At 38.6% G+C, this 6,268-nt stretch overlaps 1 non-coding gene across 1 annotated transcript; it reads left to right on the top strand.

Annotated features, from left to right (window-relative positions):
- Positions 1-4,968: 4,968 nt before the first annotated feature.
- LOC132502236 (U6 spliceosomal RNA) lies at positions 4,969-5,072 on the top strand. The gene has a single exon (XR_009534431.1). It is a non-coding gene; the product is annotated as a U6 spliceosomal RNA (small nuclear RNA).
- Positions 5,073-6,268: the final 1,196 nt, after the last annotated feature.

The following is a 6,268-nucleotide window of genomic DNA, read 5'->3' as shown; positions in this document are numbered from 1 at the left end:
CCATCAATATGGCAGAACTTACTCAAAACTTACCCGTTTCCTGCATCCCATCCCCACCCAAGATCACCATCAGTGTACCTCCCAATGTCTGGATTCATCTGTCTGGATTATAGCTTGTGCACAGCCTCACAAAACAGCCCCACAAATGTGCTTTGGCACTGCCAGGGGGGGCCCCTCAGGGTCTCCATATTGAAGAGGAGATTTGCCCTGGAGTACTTCTGGCTGCCTTCCTGGCTCTCCTCCCAGTTTCCTGTGGGTAACTGTTTTGACCAGTATATACCCACACCCTTGCCCAAACTCTGGAGACTGCCTGGTCTGAATCATATTTGTTGAAAATAAACATTTTCCTAATCCACAAATAGTTTTGCATTGCCCTTAGTAGAAAATCTCAAATCCTTAAAGTGGCCCACAGGCTCCTGCCTTTCCCTCCTGCCATCCCACTCTGTACTCAGGCCACACCAGCCTTTTCTTAACGTCATAAATGTTCCCAGTAATTCCCTGCCTTGGGCCTTTGCACAAGCCCTTTCCTTTTTATGCAAACTCTTCTGGGATTCCTTTCTGCTTCTTACCTTTCTTGGGTTTCACCTAAGGCAATTTCCTCAGGGAAACCTTCCCTGACCAACCGAAATGAAGTCCAGCTATATTCCCTATACTATAGACTCCTACATATAAACCCCATAATACAGGCTCCCATATCCTATGCCATCCCTTCCCAGTGCTTACTGAAGTTTTCAGTTTTTTATTTTTGTGGTTAAGTATTTCATAACTGTTCCCTCATGAGAGTTCCTCCCTCCGTGAAGACAGCTTCTTGAGAGGCCATGTCTGTCCCTCATTTGTTGCATCAATACATGAATGAAAGGGAACCATTTACAAAGACACTTTTCCCCTCCATCCTCGGCAATATAAAATATGCAGAGATTCTTACTGTTTTAAACCTTTATTATTTTAAAATAGGATGTTGGATATATCTTTATAATTTGCCTAACTAAAAGGCCTAGGGCTTAAGTGTTTTTCTAAAAATAAATGAGAAGTTAGTCACCAAAGCTGAAGTCTAGCAGTATAAAGAAACTCTGGCACTTGGAGACCACAGCTCATCCTGGATGGGACTGAAGGTCTGAGTGACCCTCAGACTCTCAGGCCAGTAGTCTCTGCCAGAAATTTTCCTCAGCACAGGACCAGTGAGACTACAGCTCCCCTTTCCTCAGCAGCCTGCATCGCTCATGGCCTTTTCTCTGATATGCTGTGACTTCATCTCTATTAATGGATATTTAGGTTCCATCCCAAGTGGTTTGCCATTTTAAAGCAGAAATGAACATCCTTTTACAATGTTCTTTGTACATTTATGTGAGGATTTCCACAGTGTAAATTCCTTGAAATGGACTTGCCAGATTATAGGGATAACTTGTTTTAAATTATTGATAGATATTGCTGAATTGGTCTCTAAAAAGGCTTTGCCAGTTCATACTCACCCCGAGGGTATGCTTTTGCCCCCCACACTGGGTATCACTTTGTATTAATTTACAATTTTAAGCTACCAGTGAGGTTAAACTTTTTTGCATATGTTAAACTGCCCTTTGTATTTCCCTTGTGAACTGTTTATTCAAATTCTTTGAGCAGTTGAGATGCAACCCCAAGTATAAAAGTAAACTCCTATATGTTATTCTATTACTTGAGTGGGGTTTGAGTGTAGATCTTTAATCTATCTGACATTTTTTTTTATGAGTTGGAATTCTACATTTGTATTTAATATTTATGACTTTCTTTTTTTTACAAGTGGGAAGTAAAGTTGTCCTTTTCTTACATATTTGAGATATCATCTTTATCATAGATTAAATCCTATGCACATGTAAGGCTATTTCCAGACTTTCTATTCTGTTCCTTGTGTGGCCTTGCATTCATGGCCATATCCACCTCCTCTGCCATGGCATATGTGACAAACCCGAAGCCTCTGGAGCGCTTGGTGCTTGGATCCCTCATTACCACACAATCTGTGAGCGCTCCCCATTGCTCAGAATGGCTCCTCAGACTGTCATCGGTTGTTTCAAAGCTCAAACCTCCGATGAAGAGCTTCCGCAGCTGTTCAGGCTCTTTGGGAGACCCTGACTTAGACATGATGGCAGTGGAGGGGGGAGACGTCAACGATGCTCACTTGGCGGCATCCATGGACAGAAAACCGTCAAGTTATTTTAAAACCCACTGAGTTTCAATTCTTTTACCTTCAAACTCCTTGAGCATTTTTATTTTAGGCATATCTTTTATTGATAGCATATATTTTCATTATGTTTTTAAAAACTGTATCTGAAAGTATTTTCTTTCAGTTGGCAAGTCTCTCCCATTCAATTATTATTATGCAGATAGATTTAGTTGTGTCATCTTTTATAGATTCAGATTGCTTTTTAATACCTCCTCGTTTTCCCTCATTTGCTTTCTGGTCTGTGTTTTCTTTGTTGTTTCTCCCCAATCCCAACAATTTGAAAAATGTATAATTTTTAGAAATTAATCTTTATCTTTTTACTTATAAATAAATATCCTTAAGCCTGTGTAACTCCAAAGTCACTCCCCTTAGAAACCTAGACACCAACAGAGCAAGACAAAAATTAGAGATACTGATGATCTAAACAATACAATTAATAAATTTGATCTATCAGGTATAATAGAACCCTACACCCAACAGAGAATTCACATTCTTTTTGAGCACCAGAAGAACATTTAAACTGGCCATGAAAGAAGCTGTAATAAATTTCATAGAATCAATATACAGACCATGTCATCTGCCCCTAATGCCTAATGCACTAAAATTAGAAATTAATAACAAAAGTCATGCTTAAAAACACATGCCTCTTGCATTTTGCTGGTTCTGCTGTCCCCTCTGATCTCTTCTGCCTGCCCCTCCCTCATGGATTGCTAGGTGGCTGTGGGAAACTTGAAATTCTTCTCATTCTACACAGCAATTCAGGTTCTCTAGCCTCTCCTTGAAAACTCAAACCAGTGTAGCATTGCCCCTGTGGACAGCAATGAGAGCCTGTGGTAAGGAGATTCTACACAGCTAGGGAGGCCAGGCAAGGCTGGACTGCATGAGAGATGCTGAAATGATATCAACAGAGGAGTAGGAGTTACCTTGGCAAAGAGGAGGGAAGAGTGTGCCAGGGAGAGGAAATAGCAGGTGCAAAGGCCCTGTGGCAGGAAGGAGCAAGGTAAAATACAAGAGATGGAAAGGAGGCCAGCTTGACTAGGCTACTATGAGTCAGGGAGAGGCTGTAGAGGTAGGTTGGCACAAGGTCATTTGGGCCTCACTGGCCAGGCTGAGGATGGCTGCTCTTATTCTAAGAGCAATGAGAAACCATTATGATTTTTTTGTTTTTGTTTTTAATTTGTTATTGTTAAATATAACAGAAATTCAGAAAATCATATAAAGCAAGTGTATCATTTAATGAATACTGTCGAGTAAACATCACAGGTGGGAGGAAACTAAGGAGACATGATGACCAAATGCAATGTGGGATCCTGGATTGGATCTTGGAAAAGAAAAAATGATGTTAATGGAAAAATTGGTGAAATCTGAATAAAGTCTGTAGTCTAGTTAATGATATTGTACCAAATGTTGGTTTCTTAGTTTGGATGAATGTACCTGTAAAATGTTAACATTAATGGAAGCTGGGTTAAGGATAAATGGGAACTCTCTGTACTATTTTTGGAGCTTTTCTGTAAACGTAAAATTATCCCTAGAGTTAAAAAAAAATTAAGCTGACAAACACCAAAACCATCCTCAAATCCAGGAAATAATGTAATTTAAAAGAGCTAACCACCTCACATACTTTTGTAATACTTTTCTCCTGCTGTTTTTTGGTTTCATTTGACCATGTCTTCACATAACAATGATTTTGTAATATTTTCTAAAGATAGAATAAAAGGTCTTTTCTCCTTCAGACTGTGCTACAAAGCTACAGTAATCAAAAGAGTATGGTACCAGCACAAAAGCAGAGATGTAGATCAATGGAACAAAATAGAGAGCCCAGAAATAAATTCATGCACTTATGGTCAGTTAATCTACAACAAAGGAGGCAAGAATATACAATTTAGAAAAGAGAGACTCTTCAATAAATTGTGCTGGGAAAATGGGACAGCTACATGTAAAAGAATGAAATTAGAACATTTTCTCAAACCATATATAAAATTAAACTCAAAAGGGATTGAAGATCTAAATGTAAGGTCAGAAACCATAAAACTCCTAGGAGAAAACATAGACAGAACACTCTTTGACGTAAATTGTAGCAATATTTTTTTTTTGGCTCTGTCTCCTAAGATAACAGAAATAAAAGCAAAAAATAAATGGGACCTAATTAAGCTTAAACTCTTTTGCACAGCAAAGGAAACCATCCACAAAACAAAAAAGACAACTTACTGAATGGGAGAAAATATTTGCAAATGATATGACTGATAAGGGGTTAATATCCAAAATACACAGGCAGATCATACAACTCAACATCAAAAACAAACAAACAACCCAATTAAAAAATAAGCAGAAGACCTGAACAGACATTTTTTCAAAGAAGAAATACAGATGGCCAATAGCCACATGAAAAAATGCACAACATTGTTAATCATCAGGGAAATGCAAATCAAAACCACAATGAGATATCACCTCACACCTGTCAGAATGGCTATTTTCAAAAAGACCACAAGTAACAAATGTTGGTGAGGATGTGGAGCAAAGAGAACCCTCGTGCACTAAATGTACAAGTGAAAAGGTAAGTTGGTGCAGCCACTGTGGAAATGGTACAGAAGTTCCTCAAAAAACTAAAAACAGAACTACCATATGATCCAGCAATTCCACTCTTTGGTATATATCTGAAGAAAATGAAGACATTAATTTGAAAAGACATATGAACTCCCAGTGTTCATAGCAGCATGTTTACAATGGCCAAGATATGGAAGCAACCTAAATGTTCAAAAATATACATACAATGGGTGCTTGCTTCGGCAGCACATATACTAAAATTGGAACGATACAGAGATTAGCATGGCCCCTGCACAAGGATGACACGCAAATTCGTGAAGCGTTCTATATTTTTTAGACATTTCTCCAAAGAAGATATACAGGTTGCCAACAAACACATGAAAGAATGCTCAACATCATTAATCTTTAGAGAAATGCAAATCAAAACTACAATGAGATATCATCTCACCCTGGTCAGAATGGCCATCATCAAAAAATCTAGAAACAATAAATGCTGGAGAGGGTGTGGAGGAAGGGGAACCCTCTTGCACTGTTGGTGGGAATGTAAATTGATACAGCCACTATGGAGAACAGTATGGAATTTCCTTAAAAAACTAAAAATAGAACTACCATACGACCCAGCAATCCCACTACTGGGCATATACCCTGAGAAAACCATAATTCAAAAAGTCATGTACCACAATGTTCATTGTAGCTCTACTTACAATAGCCAGGACATGGAAGCAACCTAAGTGTCCATCAACAGATGAATGCATAAAGAAGATGTGGCACATGTATACAATGGAATATTACTCAGCCATAAAAAGGAACAAAACTGAGTTATTTGTAGTGAGGTGGATGGACCTAGAGACTGTCATACAGAATGAAGTAAATCAGAAAGAGAAAAAGAAATACCATATGCTAATACACATATATGGAATCTAAAAAAAAAGAAAATGGTCAGAAGAACCTAGGGGCAAGACGGGAATAATGATGCAGACCTACTAGAGAATGGACTTGAGGATACGGGGAGGGGGAAGGGTAAGCTGGGACAAAGTGAGAGAGTGGCATGGACATATATACACTACCAAACATAAAATAGATAGCTAGTGGGAAGCAGCCGCATAGCACAGGGAGATCAGCTTGGTGCTTTGTGACCACCTAGAGGGGTGGGATGGGGAGGGTGGGAGGGAGGGAGATGCAAAAGGGAAGAGATGTGGGGACATGTGTATATGTATAACTGATTCACTTTGTTGTAAAGCAGAAACTGACACACCATTGTAAAGCAATTATACTCTAATAAAGATGTTAAAAAATATATATATACATACATACAATGGAATACTACTCAGTTCTAAAAAAGAATGCAATTTTGCCATTTGTAACAACATGGATAGACATGGAGGATCTTATGCTTAGTGAAATAAGTCAGACAGAGAGAGACAAATACTGTATGTTATCACTCATATGTGGAATCTAAAAAATACAGCAAACGAGTGAATATAACAAAAAAGAAACAGACTCACAGATATAGAGAACAAACTAGTGGTT

The sequence above is a fragment of the Mesoplodon densirostris genome, chromosome 14, assembly GCF_025265405.1.
Source record: "Mesoplodon densirostris isolate mMesDen1 chromosome 14, mMesDen1 primary haplotype, whole genome shotgun sequence".
In the NCBI taxonomy this organism is placed as follows: domain Eukaryota; kingdom Metazoa; phylum Chordata; class Mammalia; order Artiodactyla; family Ziphiidae; genus Mesoplodon; species Mesoplodon densirostris.
The sequence above is the reverse complement of the archived record's forward strand: the minus strand, read 5'-3'. Positions and strand labels throughout refer to the sequence as shown.